The sequence below is a fragment of the Tenrec ecaudatus genome, chromosome X (genome assembly GCF_050624435.1).
Source record: "Tenrec ecaudatus isolate mTenEca1 chromosome X, mTenEca1.hap1, whole genome shotgun sequence".
Lineage (NCBI taxonomy): Eukaryota > Metazoa > Chordata > Mammalia > Afrosoricida > Tenrecidae > Tenrec > Tenrec ecaudatus.
Window position 1 is genome coordinate 24674219 of NC_134548.1, and position 24070 is coordinate 24698288.

A 24070-nucleotide genomic window follows, 5' to 3' on the forward strand; every position below is an offset into this window, starting at 1 on the left:
GTTTTTTTAAAATATATTTTGCCTGATTTAGACTAATTGCTTGCTAAATTTAATTCTAAATTTGAAATGGTATCTAGATATCACTTATTCTGATTTATCTTTGGGGCTGCCAAAACCAAATGGTTAAAAGATTCTAGTGCCACACTATTGTTTGGAATTCTATTTTTAAACTTGTAGACATTCTCTAGATATTGCTGGGGTAATTTCTAGGAGAATAACTCTAAGAGATTGCTGCTTAAATATTAATGAAATAATCAAGAGATTCTCTTCAAGTTCCTTAACTCAGGAAGCTATCATAAGTTATATGAAGTCAGATGCTCACACAAAGTCAGTTAGTGTTTGATAGTGTGATTCTGTTTGCCCTATCATTGCAAGAACTTTTCAGGTTTCTCCCCTTTAAAATACTAGGAATCTATTCATTCCAATTTGTGAAAATAACCTCCAAAGGACTGAACTCACTGAACCCACTGCCATTGAGTCCCTTCCTCATAGTGACCCTATGTAGGAGGCTATGAATGTCCTCAGTAAAATGTTTCATTTCATTTCTCCTGGAAGAAAGAATTTAAAGAAAGTAGGGTCTTGTAAAATAATTTCACACCAGTGGCCCAGTTCTGGTTAGTTAAATAAATGAATTTATCAATATTCTACGAGTGGAAGCATAGACATGCACGCTGAAAAAGTATGGGAATGTCAATGATACTGCAACCATACATATAGAAATATTTGGCAGAGGTATTTCTACATATGTATTTATATTGGGCGGAAAAAACAAAAACAACTCACTGCTATTGAGTGGATGCCATCTCATAGCAACCCTATAGGACAGAGGAGAACTGTTACGGTGAGGTTCCACGACTAAATGTTTTGGGGAGTAGAAAGTCCTGTCTTTCTCCTGTGGAGTGACTTGTGGTCATAAACTGCTGAATTTTTGGATAGCAGCTATGGCACCAGGGCTCCTCATGGCCTGCAGATACAGCCCAATATATAGTAGAGCACACAGAAGGGGAAGCAGGGTATTTCTTACCCAGAATCACGCACTCACAGCACCAACCGTCCCCTTGCTCCCACTCCAGTATTTTACAATAGGTTTTTAAAAATAATGAAATGACAAGTGAATTTCCCAAGTGCTCATGTTTTTTTTATTTATTACCATTTTATTGTTAATGAAGTCTAGGTTTATATTTCTGTGCATTATTTTGTATCCAGTAACTCAAGCAATTTTTCATACTTCCCAATGGCTTGCCTTGCCCCCTCTCCCCACCCTTTCTCTGTCTTTTAAAAAATAATTTTATTAGGGACTCATACAATTCTTTTCACAATCCATACATAAATTATTTGTGTCCAGCGCATTCGTACATAGGTTGCCACCATCATTCTCAAAACACCTGCTTTCTACTTGAACCCTTGGTATCAGCTCCTCATTTTTCCGCTCCCTCCCCACTTTCCCCTCGCCCTGAACCCTTGATAATTTGTAGATTATTATTATTTTATCATATCTTACACCATCCAACGTCTCCCTCACCCCTTCTCCGCTGTCCCCCAGGGAGGAGGTTATATGTAGACCTTGTCATCTGTTCCCCTTTTCTCCCTCACCTTCCCTCAACCCTCCTGATATCGTCACTCTCACCACTCGTCCTGAGGGGTACATCTGTCCTGGATTTCCTGTATTTTCAGTTCCTATCTGTGCCAGAGTACATCCTCCAGTTCAGTCAGATATGTAAGGTAGAATTAGGGGGGGGGATGATAGTGGGGGGAGGAAGCATTACATTTCATCGTTGCTACACTGTACTTTGACTGGCTTGTCTCCTCCCCACAGCCCTTCTATAATAGTATGTCCTTGCTATCAATTTTTTAATGACCAGACCTGGACAGAAACCCAGGAATCCTGTCATCCTGTTCTTCGAATTCCTTTTCACTCTTTTATATTAAACACCTTGTTTAAAAACAAACAAACTAACAAACAAAACAACAGCAGCAACAACAAAAAAGCACACCCAAACTCACTGCCAAGGAGTCACTTCTGACTCTTAGTGACCCTATAGTATGGCAGGGTAGCACTGTCCCTGTGAGTTTGGGAGACTGTAACTCATTATAGGAGTAGAAAGCCTCGTCTTTCTCCGATGGAGTGACTGGGCTTTTGAACTACTAGTATTGAGGTTAACAGTATAGTGTACCCCTACTACACCACAAGATATAAATACACAACAATAAAAGAAACATAGGCAGCTTTGTGTTACTGTTGACACCTTTCTTTCTTTCTTTCTTTCTTTCTTTATTTATTTATTTATTTACATTTTATTAGGGGCTCATACAACTCTTATCACAATCCATACATATACATATACATACATCAATTGTATAAAGCACATCCGTACATTCTTTGCCCTAATCATTTTTTAAATCTTTTTATTGGGGCTCATGAGGCTCTTATCACAATCTGTACATACAGAAATTGAGCAAAGCACTGTTATACATTCATTGCACTCGTCACTCTCATAATTCACCTTCCACTTGGGTTCCTGGAATCAGCTCGGTTTCCCTTTTTTTCCCCCAATCCCCCTCAGCCCCGATCCCACCCCTGGTCCCTTGATAGTTTATAAATAATTATTATATCTTATCTTACACTCCCCGGCGTCTCCCCTCACCCGCCTCCCCCTTGCCAATCTCCCAGAGAGGAGGTTACACATAGATCTCCGAGATCGGTTCTCCCTTTCTACATGCCCTTCCCTCCTGGTGTCGCCACTCCCACCGCTGGTGTTGAAGGGTTCATCTGTCCTAGATTCCCTGTGCCTCCAGATCCCCACTGCACCGCTGTACATCCTCTGGTACAACCAAGTCCGCAAGGCAAGGTAGGATTGGGGTCATGATGATTGGGAGGGGAGGAAGCGTTCAGGAACTAGAGGAAGGTTTTAAGTTTCATTGTTGTTACACTGAACCCTGTGTGGCCCATCTCCTCCTCACTACCTCTCTGGAAGGGGTGTTCAGCTCTCTACAGGTGGGCATTGGGTCCCCATCATGCACTCCCCCTCTTTCACGGTGATGTGATTCTCACCACCACCCCACCTTTGATGTTGGAGACCTGGTCTCCTCTGTCCTTCATGGTCGCCTATATTGGTGTGCTGCTTCCGTGTGGGCTCGGTTGCTTCTGGGCTAGACGGCCGCTTGTTTGCTTTCAAGACTTTAAGTCCCCAGACGCTATATCTCTCAGTAGCCGGGCACCATCCGCCTTCTTCACCACACTTGCTTATGCACACTTTCGTCTTCAGCCATTATGTGAGGAAGGTGATCACACAATGATTGTTTTTGTTGCTTTGTATCTGCTACATGGTCCATTCAACACCTTGTATTCGCTTAGGCCGTGTGCTTCTTCTCTGTGGGCTTTGTTGCTTCTGAGCTAGATGGCCGCTTATTTGCCCTCAAGCCTTTAAGACCCCAGACGCTATATCTTTTTTTGATAGCCGGGCACCATCAGCTTTCTTCACCACATTTGCTTACACACACGGCTGTCTTCAGTGATCATGTCGGGAAGATGGGTATCCTGCAATGGCTGCTTAGCAGGGCGAGGTGCTATTGTATTGGGGGATTATGCATGAGGAGGCCCAATGTCCATCTGCTACCCTACTACTGAACCTATAAATATATGCATATAAATCTATTGCCCCCATAATCATAAATATATTTACATATGTACATGTCTGTATTTAGGCTTCTCTGTATGCACTTTGCCTCCTACTCCTTTCCTCTATTTCCTTTCGCTTTCCTCCAGACGCATTACCATGTTTGGCCTTCATTCTGGATTCAGTAGTTCCTCTCAGTTACCTTGCTCTTGGTCACTCCCTTCCAGTCCTCCCCTCCCCTCCCTCCTCTGGTTTTGAACCATTCGCTGTTCCCTTGTTCCTGTGTTGGGCGACACCTCCTCCCTTCGCCTACCTCCCACGCTCTCATGTCCCTCCAGGACCGTTGGTCCTGTTGTTTTCTTCTCTCATTATTTGTCCAGCCTATCTTGTCTAGGTGGACCTGCTGACATAGTAATATGTGCATACAAATGGATATGACTTTGACTGCACCCAAGTGGCCCATAAGAACATGGCTTTGACAGAAGCAACATCGACACGCTGATAAGCAGAAAAGCCACTAACATACAAAATTTACAAGGTAAAAAACAAAACAAATTAAAAAAGACTAAGCAAAAAGATAGCAAATATTAAAAGAAAAATTGCTAGTAGTTCAAGGTACTTTCGTTTGCCTTTAGGGGTGTTTTCTAGGTGTAGCTTGTGAGGCGCCACGTCCTGGCCCGGAAGACCATCCTTTATACTTCCTCGGGCTCCCTTTGCTCTGCTTCCTCCACTGCTCCATTGCACGCCCCCAGTGTTTGCCTCAGTGTGGCAGGGTCAGCTCAGTCGCCCATCCCCCATTGTGTCTCAGGTGCTGTCCCATGTAGGGCCATGTGTTGGTGCAGGATGTCGTATCTCGTAGTGTGGTCAGCTGAATGGTCCTCTCTGTATGACGGGCCCTTCTAACTGGTCTATCGACTTTGGGCTTGGTGGACCCAGGTGTACTCCACTACGTCCTTTCTCCTTCTTTTGTTTCAGGTTCCTTCTGGATGTGGTGTGGTGGGTCAGTTCCTTTCCCACTCCAGACGATCTATTTTTGTTTTCTGTGGTATTCCCTTAGAGCGTGGGGGTCGGCCTAATTCTGGTTTGGGCCGGCTTATCGACCAGCCTCTTTGTGTAGACCTCTGTACTTTGCGTTGCCCTCCTTGTTTGGTGTGTTGTGTTGGGGTCCTTATGCATGTTCCAGATCTGTGGGGACACAACCGATACTCTCCCCCGGGTGGGTTAGTGCCCTGCCCCCTCCCCCCATACCATCCATTCGGATTCTCCCCGTCCCAGTTCTCCCTCTCCCTACCCCACTACTCCTTCTTTATGCTGGGCTCTCATGTACCTCCCTAGGTGTGGCCTGTCCTCCCTCCAACTATCTATGCTTCCTCCCGTCTATTGTGGGATGGATGTTTATTCTTCTATTTCTGTCATGCTGATTGTACTTACCTCAGGGGACTTATGTTGTACCTGTCCCTTTGGGTCTGGCTTACCTCGCTTAACATAATTCCTTCCAGCTCTTCCCATGAAATAACGTGTTTCATGTGCTCATCGGTGCTTTTCACTGCTGCATAATACTCCATTGTGTGTATGTGCCAAAGTTTGCTAATCCACTCGTCTATCGATGGAAACTTAGGCTGTTTCCAAGTCTTTGCTATTGTGAATTGTGCTGCAATAAACATTGGAGCGCATATGACTGGTCGTGTTTTATTTGCTGCTTCAACCAGGTATATGCCCAGTAGAGGGATGGCTGGGTCATAAGGTAGATCAATTTCCATTTTCTTTAGGTATCGCCAGATTGCTTTCCACAGTGGCTGTACAAATCTGCACGACCACCAGCAGTGGAGGAGGGTTCCTACTTCACCACAGCCCCTCCAACACTTGTTGCTCTCTGATTTACTGATCTGGGCTAGCCTCAGGGGTGTTAGGTGGTATCTCATGGTTGTTTTGATTTGCATTTCTCTTATGGCAAGGGACTTCGAGCACTTTCTCATATATTTATTGGCCATATTGATCTCCTCTCTAGTGAGAGTTCTTCTCATTTCTTTTGCCCACTTCCTTAGGGGGTTAACTGTTTTCCTCTTTTTGCAGGTCACGATGGTGTTGTAGATTTTAGTAATGAGCCCTTTGTCTGACGTGTCATTACTAAAAATCTTCTCCCAGTCTGTGGTTGCCTTGTCACCCTCTTGGCAAAATCTTTCGAGGTGCACAGGTGTTTTATTCTTATTAGATCCCATTTGTCGATTTCCAGATCACCTGTGTGTGTCCCCTTCCCTGTTGCAGTGAGCCTATGTGCTCCCTGGGCCAGTGCTCTGAGATTAGTCCCGATTCCCTCCTTAATGGTCCTGATGGTTTGGGGTTTGACTTCTAGATCTGTGATCCACCTTGAGTGTATTCTTGTGCATGGGGTGAGGTAGACGTCTTGTTTCAACTTTCTACATGTGGATATCCATTGTTTCCAGCACCACTTTTTAAAGAGGGCATCTGCTTCCCACTTGACGTTTTTGGGACCCTTGTCGAAGATCAGTTGTCTATATGCTGATGATTTTACTCCTGGGCTTTCTATTCTTTTCCACTGGTCTGAGTGTGTATCATTGTGCCAGTACCATGCTGTTTTGACCACTGTAGCTGTGTAGCAGGCATTAAAATCAGGTAGAGCGAGTCCTCCAATTGTGTCCTTCTTCTTGAGGAGTTCTCTGCTAATTCTGGGTTTCTTCCCTCTCCATATGAAGTTGGTGGTCAGTTTTTCCAATTCTTTGAAGAAGGTTGATGGTAATTGGATTGGTATAGCATTGAACTTGTAGAGTGCTTTAGGAAGAACTGTCATCTTTACTATGTTTAGCCTACCTAACCATGAGCAGGGGAGGGTCATCCATTTGTGAAGGTCACTTTTGGTTTCCTGTAATAGGGTCTTATAATTATGCTTATAAAGGTCTTTAGTGTTTTTTGTTAAATATATTCCTAGGTATTTCAGTTTGTTCTTGGCTACTGTGAAGGGTACTTCCCTCTTAATCATCTCTTCCATGGCCCAGTCCGATGTGTATAGAAACCCTACCGACTTCTGTTTATTGATCTTGTATCCTGCTATTCTTCCGTATTCCTCTCTTGCTGTAAGTATTCCAACTGTGGAGTTTTGGGGGTCTTCAATGTATAGGATCATGTCATCTGCAAATAAAGATAGTTTCACCTCCTCCTCTCCCAACTGGATCCCTTTGATGTCCTTCCGCTGTCTTATGTTGTTAGCCAGAACCTCCAAAACAATATTGAATAGAAGAGGGGACAGGGGGCATCCTTGTCTTGTGCCCTTTTTCAGTGGTATTGTTTTTGTCTTTTCTCCATTGACTATGATGTTGGCTGTTGGTCTTTCATAGATAGCTTGTATGAGCTTGAGGAATTTACCTTCCAATCTTATCTTCATGAGTGTTTTGATTAGGAATGGGTGCTGGATGTTGTCAAATGCTTTTTCTGCATCTATGGATATTATCATATGGTTTTTATCCTTTTTCTTCTCGATGTGGTGCATGATATTGATGGATTTTCAGATGTTAAACCATCCCTGCATTGCTGGGATGAATCCTACTTGGTCTGGTGAATGATATGTTTGATGTTCCTTTGTATTCTATTGGCCAATATTTTGTTAAGGATTTTTGCATCTATGTTCATTAGAGATATTGGTCTATAATTTTCTACACCTGTGGAGTCTTTTCCCTGTTTGGGTATCAAAGTAATGCTGGCTTCGTAAAATGAGTTTGGGAGCTTGCCGTTCTTTTCTATGTTATGGAATACTTTGTGGAGGATCAGTGTCAGCTCTTCCCTGAATGTTTGGTAAAATTCTGCTGTGTAGCCATCTGGCCCTGGGGCCTTTTTCCTTGGTAGGTTTTTGATGACACTCTCTATTTCTTCCTTCGCTATGGGTTTGTTGAGGTTCTTGATCTCTGTCTCAGATAATCTAGGGATAGATTGTTTTTCTAAATATTTATCCATGTCTTCCAGGTTTCTGAATTCATTAGAATACAAACCTTCGTAGTACTTTGTGATTATCCTTTATATCTCATTGGCGTCTGTTGTTATTGCCCCCGATTCATCCCTCATCCTGGCTATTGATGTTTGCTCCTTTCTATCTTTGGTAAGCTTTGCCAGGGGAGTGTCAATTTTATTAATTCGTTCATAAAACCAGCTTCTAGTTGCGTTAATCCTTTGCATTGTTCTTTTGTCTTCCCACTGGTTTAACTCTGCCCTGATTTTTATTATTTATTTTCTCTTGCTATTGGAGGGGTAGTTCTGTTGACTCTGTTCTAGTTGTTGGAGGTTTTGTGTTAACATATCTGTCATACGCCTTTCTTCTTTTTTCATATATGCATTCAGTGATATCAAGCTACCTCTGATAACTGCCTTTGCAGTGTCCCATAAGTTTTGATATGTTGTATGCTCGTTCTCATTAGTTTCTAGAAACTTCCTGATATCCTCTCTGATCTGGACCTTAACCCATTCATGTCGCAGGAGATCGTTGTTTATTCTCCAATTGGTGGCCCTTGCTTTTCTGGGTGCCCTCCTATTAATCTCCAGCTTTATGGCATGGTGCTCTGAGAAAGACGTCTGGATAATATCTATGCGTTTGAATTTACTCAGGCTGGCCTTGTGTCCCAGCATGTGATCTATTCTTGAGAAAGATCCGTGTGGATTGGAGAAGAATGTGAAACCTTTTGCTTTTGGATGAAAGGCTCTATAGATGTCTATCAGGCCCTGTTGCCTATTTACATTGTTTAGCTCTCTGGCCTCTTTGCTGAGCTTCTTTCCCTGTGACCTGTCTTTCTCTGATAGTGGAGTGTTGAAGTCCCCCACTATTATTGTTGTTTCCGTGATTTCTTCTGTCATTTTTTAAATAGTTTGTTTGACGAAATTTGCCGCGCCATTATTAGGGGCTTAAATATTCAGTATGCTAAGTGCTTCCTGGTTTACTGAGCCTTTGAGCATTATGTAATGTCCCTCTTTGTCTCTTTTTATGTTTTGGATCTTGAGATCCATTTTGTCGGAGATTAAGATAGCCACTCCTGCCCTCTTGGAGTTACCATTTGCTTGGTAAACTTTCTGCCAGCCCTTTATTCTCAGCATATGCTTGTCTGCTCGCTTAAGGTGTGTCTCTTGCAGGCAGCAGATTGATGGGTTATGTTTTCTAATCCAATCCTCCAGCCTCTTTCTTTTAACATATGAATTGAGCCCATTTGTATTCAGAGTGATAATTACAATCTCTGGCTTCATGGTTGCCATATTCTGTTTTGTGTTTTGGGTCTTTGCCTATCTTCCTTCATATCAGTGTACTGCGTTTGAGTGGAGGGTTTCTATCCTGTCCTCTTTTCCATCTGAGACCGTGTTGTCCTGGTACGTGTTGCTGGCATGTTGGCTTCTAGATGGAGATGGGCTATATGGTGGTCTCCTGGGGGTTCTAGTTGGAGCTTGATCTTCTGGCTATAGTGAGTCAGCCAGTATGTTCTGCAGGGTCGGGTGACTTGCAGTATATTTTCTGAGTTCTTCCTTGTCCTGGAAGACCCTTATCTTACCCTCTATCTTAATGGATAACTTGGCAGGGTATAGGATTCTGGGGGAGGCATTTTTATCTTTCAGTTTTTGGAAGATGTTGCTCCATTCTCTCCTCCTCCTCATGGTTTCTGCTGATAAGTCTGAGCATATTCTTACCTGCGCTCCTTTGTATGTGACTGTCTTCCTTTCTCTTGATGCTCGTAGAAGTTTCTCTTTTTCCTCTAAGTTGGATAATTTTACAATTATATGTCTTGGCGTGTTCTTCTTGGTGTTTAGCTTAGCCGGCGTCCTCTCTGCTTCCTGTATGAGAGTCGGATTCTCCTTTGTTAGGTTGGGGAAATTTTCTTCCAGAAATTCCTTTGCTATCTTGGGAGTCGATTTGTGTGTTATGTTGTGTTCCGGTAGACCGATTATTCGAATATTATTCCTCTTCATAGCATCTGTCATTGATCTCAGGCTGTCTTCTGTTTCTTTAATTTTCCTATCTGATTGTTTTTCTCGCTTGCTTCGTTTGGTTTGAGCGTCCTCGAGTTCACTGATACAGTTCTCAGCCTCCTCAAGCCTAGATATAGCTTCTGTGACCTTTTGTGTGGCCTCTGCTACCTCCTCTGTTAGTTTCTGCAGTTCCTTTTGGTGGATAGTATTCATCCCCTCTATTGTGGACTTCATCCCCTCTATTGTGCATTTCATCCCCTCTATCGTTGCATCCTTATTTTGGTTTGCGTCTCTTAGCTCCTGTATTACTGCAAGCAGAGTTATGAAGATTTCCTTTTGTGGCTGATCTATATCTGTTTCTTCTATGAGTGACGTTAGGTCTGTTAAAGTGCCTCGTTTCTCTGATTTTTTTGTTGGGAGTGATGTGGTCTGTTGATTTTTCCTTGATCCTTTCATAGGCCCCATGCTTCTGGGAGACAGGAGTAACCTTATTGTGTGGAGGCTCAGGCCACTGTGCTGTCTCCTGGGGTGGCTGGGGCGGGCTGCGGCAGGCTTAGGGCTGGCACTGGGGACCCCACAGGGCCCCCAGGTGGTGAGAGCTGGCTGGAGCTCACTGACGGCTCCTCAGGGACTGCAAAGCCGAGTCCCAGGCTCCACTGCAGGTGGAATGTTTGATCTGCCCGGGCTGTGAGCGGGCGCGGGGAGGCCCCTCGGACAGCTGCGCAGACAGGGGCGCGACACTGCTGGGAATAATGGTGTTCGCCCTCCGCCCTGCTCTGAGCTCAGAACCCCGCGGACCCTAGTGGCTTGGCGCGAAACCGCAGGGGGTAATGGCGCCGGCAAAGGAGGCTTGGCACGCAACCGCAGGGGGCAATGGCGCCCTTCCTCCTCTCAGGCTCAGAGTCGCGGCTGCCGGCGTCCCCGCAGCACCCTGGGGAGGGCACCTACTCTTGTGCCTTGTGCAGGGAGGGGCCCTTTGCGGGCAGACTCAGCAGCGCGGGCCGCGGCGCTCCGCGGAAGCTCAGGGTCCAGGACAGGCGCAGGTTGGGCTATGGCTCCCGTCCGCGGGAAGTGCTCAGCGCAGGGTCCCGGTCAGGAGTGGAGCTGGCGCTAGGCTGCCAGGGGCGGGCGGGGGCGCGCGGGGTGGTAGGTTGGGGCACGGAGGGCAGGTGGAGAGGGCCGCGGCAGTGGTGCGGGTGGATGGTCCCCCGTGGGGGTCGCCAGACAACCCGCGGGTCCGCTCCCCTGAGCTTGGATGAATGGAGGGAGGGACGAGGGCCCGAGGGCAGATCACTGCCCTGCGGGGAGAGGGGAACCGCGGGAGAGGAAAGCTTCTCTCCCAGTGGGGATCCGCGAGTGGGCCACTGGTGTAGGGGAGCGTGACCTGCTGTGCCTGTCTAGGCAGGGCAGGCAAGCGGCTCTGGGCTGGGGTCCGTTTTGGTGATGGAGCCTAGACCGGTCGCCGGTGAGCTCACGGCAGCTTTGTGACCAGAGATGTCCCACAAGTCCGGTCCTCTTTCACCTAGACCCCTGCTCAGGACAAATACGTGGGGTGGGACTGGGGTGCTGTCCCAGGGGGATATTTCACTCACCAGACTCTTACTATTCAGCTACCTGGTCGCCAAGCCCGCTTTGTTTGGAGGAGCTCTCAGAGTATGCGGGTGTCCCTGTCGGTCATCTTCCCGGACTCCGGGGACACCTTTCTTAAATGCCTTTCATTGATTTCTGTTTTGTCTTCTGTATCTGTTTGTCTTGATTCTCTACTTTCTTCCTTCTCTCCATCCTCCTCGCCTCCCTTCCTTCTCCTCTTCTTCCTTTACTCCTTATTTTTTCTCCCTCTCTCATCATTAACATTATTCACCTAACATATTCAACTTTCAGTAGAAAAAAAACACTAACATATTCAACTTTCAGTAAAACTAAACAAAAACCACCAAGGTTTACTGAATGCCCGATCTTTTCCTGGCATTAAATCTGATAGCTGAAAAAGAAAAGAAAATATTCTTACTTCATGGAATTAATATTGTAGTAGGGGAGTCAGGCAATAAAAGGATCTCTGAACAAAGGATATAATTTCAGACAAAGATAACTAGTCTGAAGGTGGCTTAATGATGCCAGGGTTAAGCACTCAGCTACTAAACAAAAAGGTTGGTGGTTCACTTCCACTCGCGTCATCTGCTGGAAAAAGGATGTGGCAGTCGCCTTCTGTAAAGATTTCAGCCTTGGAAACCAGGTGAGAATTCTGCTCTGTCCTGTATGGTTTCTAAAAGTCAGAATCAACTCGTTGGCCATAGACTTTGAAAGGGCTATGAAGGAGATACAAGCGTGGGAGAGTAAACAACACCAGCGGTGAGGGGACACTTACAGAGCTCATTTGTATTTAGACTTCCATTGTTGGAGTACGTGAAGTTATCTGCTGGCTCTCATAATTTTACACTATCCTAGTCCTAGATTGTGTCCGCCCTTTGGTATTTAGTGGCTATCATTAGGCTGATGATGTCATATTATTTCTCCAGCCCAGACGTATCTTGCCTTCCAGACATGCGTATCTTACTTCTTGTCAGACAATTGTTTCCTTGTCCAACTAACCCAGGAAAATCCTCATACTCAAAGGTGAGATCATCATATTACCACCCCTCACCAAATCACTACCCCCCTCCTGTGTTCTCCATCCCAGTTTAATGGCACCACCATCGGCTTCCTTGATTATTTTCTTGATTCACCTCCCACATTGAATCAATTATCAAGTCTTACAACGCCACCTTCTACAATTTACGTGACTCTACTTGCTTGTCTCCAAGAGTCAGAATTCATTCCATGACAACTGATTTACTGATTTCTTTCACTGCCAACACCTAAATTCCGCCCCATGTTCATGGTCATTTGGATTAATTATTGCCAAAGTTTTTAACCAAACATCTTACGTATTTCCCTACTGCCCTCCATTTCCTGTAATTTAGACTGAAAGAATTTTTCTAAACACCAGTTGGAAACCAGCATTAGCCTTCCCAAAACATTTTTGTGAGTTTTATCCATCAACATAATTATTTTGAAATTCTTTTTAAAATGGTTTATTAAATATCTTCTGTCTTTGCATCATTTACCTAAGGGCATTTTGGTCAGTCTTTCCAGGTACATTGTTTATTATAACCCCATCAATGTGCTTCCTAGGTTTTCTCTAGTCTTTGATAAATACTGGTCCCATGACCTGGAAAACTTTCCCACTCTCCCATTTCCTTGCTTCTATCACTCCACTCAGATAAGAGTTCTTATGTATAATCCTTTCTCAAGCTCTGGTGCTCATTTTAGAAGTCACTTACTCTGAGAGATGTTTGGGTTTGTTAAGTGTGTGCTCTTTTCATTTGCTTTCCATGTTTACATTTTGCTCATCTTTCTTCAAAGAAACTTACTTAGCATGGAGTTGTTATTATAGGCATTGTGGAGTCTCTTCGGACTTCTAATGATCTCATGTACAACAAAGGAAATACTGTCGGGTTTGGGACTATCTTCACAATCACTGATGTGTTTGAGCCAATAGCCCTGTATCAATTCATCTCATTTAATTTTGCCTTTTTTGTTTGTGTGTTTTTGCTGAGTCTCTACTTTACCAAGCATGTTGCCCTTTTCAGTGACTGGTCTTGGCTGATAACATCTCAAAAGTACATGATATAAAGTGTCTCTGCTATCCTCACTTCTAAGGGGCATGTTGATTGTACTTCTTCCAAAACAGACTTCTTCATTCTTCTAGTAGCCCATGGTACTTTCAATATACTTTAGCAACACCATAATTCCAATGCATGAATTTGCTTTCTGTCATCCTAATTCACTGTTCAGCTTTCACATGCATAGAAGTCAAATGAAAATAGCATGGCTTGTGCCAGTTGCATCTTAGTCCCTCAGGGTCCTATCTTTGCTTATGCGTTAAAGAGGTCTTGTAAAGCAGATTTTCCAGATGCACACATGGTGTTTGCTTTCTTCATTGCTGCTTCCATGGGCAATAATTGCGGATCCAAGTAAAATCAAATCCTTGATGCCTTCACCTCTTTTCCCTGCTTTTAATCATGTTGTTTATTGGTCCAGCCATGAGGCTTTATGCTTTCTTTACATCAAAGTGTACTCAACACTGAAGGCTGTAATCTTTGATCTGCATCAGTAAGTGTTTCAAGTTTTCTTGGCTTTCAGCAAGCAAGGTGATATTGTTTGCACTTCACTGGTTATTAATGAGCCTTCTTCCAATTTTCAGGCCACATTCTTCTTCACATAATCCGTTTTCTTGGAATATTCGCTCAACATATACTTCAAATAAGTCTGGGAAAAGTGTACAATGCTGACACACACCATTCCTGATTTTGAACTATTCAATATCCCTTTCTTCTGTTAGAGTGACTGTCTCTTGGTTTATGCACAGGTTCTTCGTGACCACAATTAAGTGTTCTAGAATTCTCACTATTTTCAGTATTCGTTTTTTAAATGATCTATACCAGTGGTTCTCAACCTTCCTAATGCCGACCCTTTAATACAGTTCCTCATGTTGTGGTGACCCCCAACCATAAAATTATTTTCATTGCTACTTCAGAACTTTAATTTTGCTACTGTTAATGTAAATATCTGATATGCAGGATTTATTTTCTTTGTTACAAATTGAACATAATTAAAGCATAGTGATTAATCACAAAACAATATGTAACTATATATTGTGAAATATTTATTTCTAATTACAAATAAATGAAATTTTGTCATGACGCATGGAGTAGCATGGGTAACAGTCTTCACACCACTGGGTACTCGTATGTGGGCATGTCTGCATGTGGGTGGACCTGCCTGGAAACGGATAGAGGAGCAGTGTCTCAGTTCTTAAGATCATCTGAAATATGTTCTCCGATGATCTAAGGTGACCCCTGTGAAAAGGTCGACACCCACAAGTTGAGAACCATTGGACTACACAGTTCAATGGCTTTGAATAATTTAACAAACACAGGTAAACATCATCTAGTATTTTTTGCTTTTAATCAAGATTCATCTGACATCAGTAATGATATCCTTCCTTCAATTCCTCTTTTGAATCCAGCTTAAATTTCTGCCAACTCTCTGTTAATGTACTGCAACAATCATTTTTGAAATTTCTCCAGCAATATTTTATTTGAATGTAGTAATAATAATATATGATCATTTCTGCATTCTAGTGGATCATCTTTCTCTGTAGTGGGCATATTCCAATCATTTGACTAGGTAGTTGTCTTCTAAATTACTTTGCATAGACTAAGGAATAGCTTGAAGAGTTTCATATTCTTGTTGAAATATCTCAATTGGTAATTCCATTTGACACTTACTTTTCGCCAACGCCTCCAATGAAGTTTGGATGTCTAATTTCAGTAGTATCAATTTTCAATCAAATTCTATCTCTTTAAATGGATAAATATTCACAGATTCTTTTTGGTACTCTGACCATGCTTTTCTTCTATTTTCTTTTTATCGTTCCTGAGTCATTCAGTGTTTCGCCCAATTTGATTCAATATTGTGTATCAAAGTGTGACTTTTTCTTCAATTCTTTTAGCTTAAAAGATGGCAAGTGTTTTCTTCCCTTTTGATAATTTATAAAATAAATTGATTTCTCTACTCTCCCAGGGATAGGAAATATGGTATGCTTCTTTTTCCTGCTGCATTCTTTTCAGGTTAATGATTTGATCATAGTAAGAGCTTAAAAATAAATAAATGAAAAGACATTCTCTCCATCAGAAGTGATCTCTTCTACTATGACTAATGGATTACTAAGGGTACAGTGTAGGTGGCCATGATAATTTATCATTGTAACTTCCTTATCTCTTTGGAAAATGTGTAAATCTATGATGTTAACCCAAAGATCTGACAGCCATCTCTTTAAAAGGCAACTTCAGGTAATCTTCCCCCAACTTCCAGTTTTCTAGGAAGAGATTATTATAACTTCAGGTGGCCTAAATTGTTAATCTACCTCTGGCCATAAAGATACTAGAAAATTCACAAAATTTATCTTGAAAACGTGGATTGAATGGGTTATAGCTACATAGCTATGCAGAGGATCATTTTCCTTTCTGTTTTTGCAACCTCTTTGGTGGATTGCCTGTGTTATAACACAGTGTGCTTTCATATTCGTTTTTAATGGTCCAATTGATTCAGAATGAACGTGATTTTGTGTAAGAGTTTCCCTGCTCCATAAGGTCTTTTCTTTTTGCTGTTTGTTTCGTTTTTCCTTGGTTTGCTTTGTTTTGTTTTAAGTGAAGTAATCTTTACAGAAAAAGGATCCGTGGTCATGCAGTGGTATAAGGTCTCAATTGCTGGTATGTCAGCAGTAAATCTACCAGCTGTTGCCCAAGAGCTAAATGAGGCAGTCATCTTTCATAAAAAATGACATTGTTATCAAACGTAATCTGGCCTGCAGGATTGGGATGATTCAAAATTGACTCAACAGTAAATAAGAGGTTTTTGGTTGAGAGAGGGCACCCCAAATTATTTTAGGATTCCCCACCTGAAATGGTGACTATGCTCAGGTCTGAGACTAAAACTCCATTTTTAACCAAAAGTAACCTCTGTATCCTTCCTATACTTCTCCACTGTACCCTGTGAAAATTATGGGAGAGGAGGAGGCAGGGAAAGGAAGAGGGGTGTCCACAAGCCCAGTGACAAGGGAATAACAATTGATCTAAAATAGATGGCAATGAGGGCATAGGATGCCTGGTGGTTTTTGATCAAGGGCAATGTAGGTGAGAGGAATTTCTGAAACCTGAATGAAGGCCAAACATGATAGTGGGACAAGAGGAAAGGAAAAGGAAATAGAGGAAAGGACTCGGAGGCAAAGAACAGTTATAGAGGTCTAAATATAGGCATGTACATATGCAGATATATTTATATATAATGATAAGGAAACAGATCTATGTTCATACATTTATATGTTAAGGTAGCAGACACACATTGGACCACGACTCAAGCATTCCCTAAACACAAGAACACTTTGTTCTAATAACCCAGCATTCTGTGAGGCTCACTTTCCCTGCACGATCCCTGAAGCCAAAATGGGTGCATAAGCAAATGTGATGAAAAAAGCTGATGGTGCCCATCTATCAAAAGATATAGTGTTTGGGGTTTTGAAGGCTTAAAGATAAACAAGCGCCCATCCAGCTGAGAAGCAGGAAAGCCCTCATGGAAGAAGCACAACAGCCTGTGTGATCATGAGGTGTCGATGGAATCAGGGATCAGGCATCAAAGACCCAGAACAAAAAATCATATCAATGTCAATGAGGGGGAGGGTGGAGTGGAGACCCAAAGCCCATCTGTAGACAATTGGACATTCACTTAAATAAAGGTCATAAGGAAGACATGAGACAGTCAGGGTGCAGTATTCCATCAATGAAACATAGAACTGTCCTCAAGTTCCTTAATGCTTCCTTCCCCACACTATAATGACCCCAATTCTACCTTAAAAATCCGGCTAGACCAGAGCATGTACATGCGTACAGATGAGAGCTTGCAACCCAGAGAATCCAGGACAGATAAACTCCTCAGGACCAATAATGAGATTAGTAATACCAGGAGGGGAAGGGGAAGGTGGGGGCAGAAAGGGAGAACTGAGTACTATGATCTGCATATCACCCCCTCCCCTGAGGACAGACAACAGAAAAGTGGGTGAAGGGAGACAGTGGTGAGTGTAAAACATAAAAAAAATAAAATATCAAAGGTTCATGAGGGAGGGAGAAAAATAAGCTGAAACCAAGGGCTGAAGTAGAAAGAAAATGTTCTGAAAATGATGATGGTAACATATGTACAAATGTGCTTGACACATGGAAATGGAGGTATGGATTGTGATAAGAGCAGTAAGAGCTCCCAATAAAATGATTTTGAAAAATACTAAAATAAATAAATCAAAAGAAAATTACTTTTTTAAGGGTTTTGCTTGTCGCTTACGAAAGTGGGTCCAAAACAATTCTCAGAACTAAATATACTTAACATAAACTTTATTTATTTATTTTTAAAACAGTTTAATTAGCACTTCATTTACATGCCATATAATTGAATAATTCAACCATATCAAGAAGAATTGTACAATTATCACCACAATATCTAGAACATATTCTTCCTGTACTCATTGTTATTTGTTTAATTTTTAGTCTAATTATGGCAAAAATATACACATCAAAACATTCTCCAATTCAATAACTTCTACATGTATGATTCAGTGCCATTGATTATACTCTTTGTGTTGTACAAGAATTATTGATATACTTTTCCAAATTATTCCACCACCTTTAACATGAACTCAATACCCTCTAAGCAACAACTCTTTCTCCTTCATGCATGGTAAACATTCGTCAAGTTTGGTTTCTTTTTCTTTTTTAGTAATTTCTTTGATATAATAATCACATCAGTCACTTCCATGGTTAAATCACTTTTAAAAAGAATAGGATATACATCATCATGATCAGTTCTAGTGCTCCCTCCCCCTTTCTGCATTCATTGTTTGCTCCCCAAATCCTCTCACCATCCCCACCTGCCATCCCCCCCCCGCCACATCCCTAATAAACCTTTGCATCAGTTATTGTCTCTATACATCCACTCCTGTGCTTCACAAACTGGAAATCCCAACAGAAACAAAAACAAAATGGCAAGAAGAAAATAATAATATGAAGAGAAGAATGCAAATAAAATATAATAAAGAAAAGACCACCATCGATATTTAAAAGGCCAGAGAAGAAATTTCTGTCCTGGAACAGGTGAGAAATATTTCAGCCTAGAGCAAATTCAGGTTGGGTCAAGAGGGAGGCCAACTGACCAGGTATCATACTATACCATATTTCAAGCCATCATAATCAAGTTTTCAATAATCTCTGTCTGATAATAAAGCTGTTTGAGTTTCTTTCTGTGGATTCTCCAGAGGCTTAATCTTACTAGTCTGCAGGTGGATTTGGGGCTTCCCTTGTCCTCCACAGCCTTCGACAAATTGGGTGTTCACAACTGAAGTTCTGACAACTGAAGTTCTGATACTTTTCCCTTCGTCATATTTGGATTTTGTTATCATCAGGTTTGGATCACACAGGTTGGCATGCATTTTCCTCGTGGACTTGGTTGACACCTCACTTAGATGGCTCATTCTTAGAATAAAAGCCTTGAAGACCCCAGACACCATTCCAACTGATAGCCAAGCACCATCTGCTTTCCTCACCAACTTTGACGGTAGCACCCTTATCTTCAGTGATCCTTTCATGAAGGCTATCAACATAAACTTTAGAATCACACATGTTCTCCTTGGCGTCCATGTAAGGAAGACCTTGTGATAGTTTTGAGGTCAAGTATACCCAATGTAATCATTACATTGTAACATTTAACAAAGTAAATTTTAAAATATCTGTAATCTCCTACCAATCAGATGTACCCTGATCAAATTTTATGACTAGTCACATGTCAACTGATCACAATTTTTGTTACCGAAATCCCTTGCATTTTTTCTTATCAAAACTCGCTGGACTGTCTCCTCCCAGCCTCACGTAGGTCAGAATCCTGTGGCCCGTGTGCTTCCCTATTTGCAAAGTTCCCTCCTTCTCAGTAAAGACTCTTTATTTTTCGTAGCCAGACTCTCCCATTTTGCCTTATAATATTCTGTCTTTCTTGTCTTATAATATCCTTTACAGGAGCAGATCATTAGGGCTTTCTTACGCAGTGCTTCTGTGTGAGCTCCAGTTGCCAACCTGCAGGGTGCTTAACCATTTGTGACACTAAGTCTACTTGTTCCCATGTTTATTGTGTTTTAAAGCTCTTCTTTTCTCTTCTCTTTAGGGGAAGATGTCTGATTTGAATACAGATTTTGTTGGAATTCTATTCCCCAAACACCTTATCTCATAGCACTGTTAACAATGCTATGATGCAAAGAAAGATTTTATTTTTTTGGTAAGCTTAACCATCGTTTTACCAGGTTTCTTAAAAAATAAGGAAATTATCTTCTTGTGTATTGTTTTAGAATTTGCTATAGATAACTTATAACTAAATTCTTCCCCAGATCTTTTAAAAATATGTAAGTCAAGGATGTATTCTCAAGATCTAAAGAGTCTTCTCTTTTGAAGTGCAATAATAAAAAAAAAGACCACATCTCTAGCTTACAGCCCATTGGAAGGAGATTCACAGACCTTCAGGTATTCTGCCATAAATATGTTAGAAATTTTAGAATTTTCTCTCAAAAACATGAACATAATGGGTTGCAGCCACTTAGTTATATAAAGGATGAGATTACTTTCAGTCTTTCCCTGTGATGCATCACATTCTATAACTCTTATTCAATGATAAAACTTTTGTTTCTCTTCCATTTTGTCAGAGATTTGTTTTATTTGGAGATTAGGGGTTTTACTTTTCAGGGTTTTTTTTTTTTTTTGAGTAACTTTTCTCCAGCATCACTCCATAAGGCACATTGAATATAAATACATTGAAATTAGTTCTTATTCCAAAAGTAATACTTTTACAACTACAGCTCAAATTCTGTCTCTAGGCAAATGAATTGGGATTTGTCACTTTGGGGAAAGACAGTGCCACAAACCTAAATGTGCAGAGAAATACCAAAAATTAGTGAAACCATGAGACAGTACTATTCTAGATATAGTTCCTCCTTGTATTTTCAATGTTCTTTGTAAACACCACAATTTCAATGTATAAATTTTTTTGGCTTTTAAAAATTTATTATCCAGATTTCACATGCATATGAGGCTATGGAAAATACCGTGACTTGGATAAGGCAAAGCTTATTCCTCTGTGCCTTTTACCACTTTAAAGAGATCTTTCTATTTTGTTAAGTAAAAAAATCATATAACTCTTTATTAATCAAAAATACCAAAATGGGAAGCTAGAGTTTCTCACACTAGGCCTATAATTCTGAAGTTTGGGGGCTTTTTTCGTTCTTTTTAAAATCATTTTATTGGGAGCTCATACAACTCTTATCACAATCCAGAGATACATCCATTGTGTCAAGCACATCTGTACATTTGTTGCCATAATCATTCTCAAAACATTTTCTTTCTACTTGAGCCCTTGGAATCATCTCCTTATTTTTCTCCCCCCTCCCTCATGAACCCTTGATAATTCATAAATTATTATTATTTTGTCATGTATTTTACTGTCTGATATCTCCCCTCACCCACTTTTCTGTTGTCTGTCCCCCAGGGAGGGGCTTATATGTAGATGCTTGTGATCAGTTTCCACCCTTCTACCCCACCTTCCCCTACCTCCTGGTATTGCCACTCTCACCACTGGTTCTGAGGGATTTATCAATCCTGAGTTCCCTGTGTTTCCAGTTGCTATCTGAACCAGTGGTCTACCCGGATTTGTAAGGTAAAATTGGTATCATGATAGTGTGGGCGAGGAAGCATTAAAGAACTAGAGGAAAGTTTTATGTTTCATTGTTACTACACTGCACCCTGACTGATTTGTCTTCTCCCCGCAGCCCTTCTGCAAGGGGATGTCCAGTTGCCTACAGATGGGCTTTGGGTCCCCACTCCACGATCCCCCTCATTCACAGTGATATGATTTTTTGTTCTTTGAAGCCTGATACCTGATACCATAGACACCTCATGATCACACAGGCTGGTGTGCTTCTTCCATGAGGGCTTGGCTTTGTTGCTTCTGAGCTACATGGCCACTTGTTTATCTTCCAGCATTTAAGACCCCAGATGTTCTATCTTTTGATAGCCGGGTACCATCAGCTTTCTTCATCACATTTGCTTATGCACCCTCTTTGTCTTCAGTGATCATGTGGGGAATGTGAGCATCATTGAATGCCAGTTTAGTAGAACAAAGTGTTCTTGTGTTGAAGGAGTACTTAAGCAGAGGCCCAATGTCCATCTGCTACCTTAACACTAAACCTATAAATACATGCCCATAGATCTAGTTTCTCCTCATCTTATATAAATATATTTACACATGTACCTGCCTGTATTTAGACCTCTATAAATGCTCTTTGCCTCCTAGCTTTTTCCTCTATTTGAAGAGGTTTGTCTTTCGAAACACATTTACCCAGTGCATTCACACATTGTTTTCACTTTGGGCTGCTGCTTTCCTGGGCATTGATTATGGATTTAAGGAAAATTAAATCCATGACCATTTTTATCTTTCTGTGTTTATTATGCTGCTTCTTATTGGTCCCATCATGAGTATTTTAGTGTTTTTTACATAAAGATGTGACCCACACTGAAGGCTGTAGTCTTTGATCTTCATCAGTAAGTGCTTCAAAGTCTCTTTGCTTTCCACAGTCAAGGTTGTTTCATCTTTAAAGTACAGGCAAGCAGTCCTTGTGCCATGAAAATCGGTGAGAAGTAAATGGGATGATGTGAGTTTCTGAGACAGCCAACATTACATTTTATGTGCTACCATATGTTTGTAAGCTGTTACTTTGGGTAAAAGCATATATAAATATGAATAGTTTGAATTGCAAAACCTAAGTCTTTCTTGCTATGTGGTAATGTAAATGAGAAAATATTTGTGTCCTTTATCTAAATCATAAGATTCATTGCGTAGCTACTGTTTTCATGATACCATGAATTCCCTATAGATATTTAAGAATGTTCTTCAATATATCAGATACTGTGTCTCTTTTTTTATCCATTATACAAATGGGTCCCTAAAATTTAGCACAGTGATATCACAAACATGGTGCACATATATTGACATCTTTTTTAGAACAAGACATGCAGTCAAATTTCCTGAGACTGTGAACTTGTATCATGATGCTTCTTTAGAAAACAACTCACTTGACATGCACCTTAATAGCCATATTTTTAAAAAGGTGTTGCCAAAATTATTCTTATAAAAGGACACTGTGCCATTACAGAAGTGATCATTTTAAGTGTCACAGCCATTTTAGCAACTATCACCAAGAAAGTAACCATTCGTCATTATTTATTGTCAAAATGAACATTCACTGACTTAAGTGTACTTTTTTAAAAGAATTTTTCACTTGTTTCTTTATTAAGTCTGCAATTGATCTTTTGTGTGAAAACTCATTGGCAAATTCTAACATAGAATTTTTAAAATTAAGTTGTATCTCAAGCACTTCTTGCGTTTCACTTAATAAATGAGAAAAATAGAGCCACAGATATATTGCTCATCAGCAACAATGCTTAGTATATGATCATGGATAGCAATAGATACCAAATCAATGAACGCTTACCATTTGTGGATTTTAAAATCCATCATCAAATCTGAGAAAAATTTGTTCCTCTTACTCTAGCTTAAAAGTGTCAACAAGAAATATTCTATTGTAGGACAGAGGTAGAAAGTATAGGAAATAATGGGACCTATTTTCTTCTGTTTATAGTGTAAAATTCATGCTTAAAATGTAATCTTAATGTGAATATAGAAAATAAAACGATTAAGATGACTGTGAAATATTCAAGCATTTTCTTTTAATTATAAGATCCAACATGGTTCATTTATTTACCTTGAGTGTTTCTGTCTTGTTTTATATGTAAGTCATTTGCCTCTCATTCCATTAATCTTTTCTCAATTTTTATACCCTAAGATAGATTTTAGACATATAACAAATTGACCATTAAATCATTGGCCTTGTCAAACTGATAGGCAGAAATGGAGAAATTGCTCCCTTTTTGAAGGTCCATTTACTTATTAATGGCAGTGTAGGTTACTATATTATCTGTGTATGAATTACTTCATCCAAGGGAGAGAGCCTGGTGGGAAGCAAGGCTTTTGAAATACCACTTAAAAGAAGATGAAAAACAAAATACCGCTCTATGACTTAGATTCCATTTGTTACAGAAATGATTTCAAAATGGATGATGTCTGTTTTACGAAGTGTGTGGAGATAGGCAGCAAGCAAGCTTCCCGCAGTATTTTTTATCTGTGAGATGTTAGCAAGGACACCTCACCTTCCTGGATCTTCATTCCCTCATTTGAAAAAGGGGGAGTTAAACATAAGTACTCCATGGAGTCCTCCTCGTCTTCCTCTGCGGCCGGGTTGGGGAGCTTGGACTCGCAGTTGCAGCTTTTCTTCCAAGTGGAGACACAGAAGCAGCGCTTTCAACAGCTGGTGCACGAAATGTCAGAACTTTGTTGGGGAAAGTGCAAGGACAAGCCTGGGACAAAGTTGGAAAGTCTGGCTGAGGCTTGCTTTGTGAACCATGTTGAGTGCTTCACTGATACAAGCCCATTCATCTTGAATCTACAAACCCAGAAATCCAAGCCAACCTTCTCAGAAAACCTCTCTGACTGAGCTCAGCATTACCTCTGTGGAGAAGGAATGAAGTTCAAGAAACAAAGAGCTGTTGATGGGATTGTTGAAGATAAGCCTATGGGAGATTAGTGGCTTCCACCTTTTCTCATTTGGGGGACATTCAGTCATCTGACAATGAACAAAGACTCTGTGTGTGTGTGTGTGTGTGTGTATGTTGTGTGTGTGTGTGTGTGTTTGAGGCCTTATATGTATTCAGTTGTGGGTGTTGTTTTTTTTTAATGAAATGAGTGTAAAACTCTAATAG

General features: G+C 41.1%; 1 pseudogene; it reads left to right on the top strand.

Annotated features, from left to right (window-relative positions):
• Positions 1 to 23517: 23517 nt before the first annotated feature.
• On the top strand, positions 23518 to 23805 carry LOC142434995 (mitochondrial import inner membrane translocase subunit Tim8 A pseudogene; annotated as a pseudogene).
• Positions 23806 to 24070: the final 265 nt, after the last annotated feature.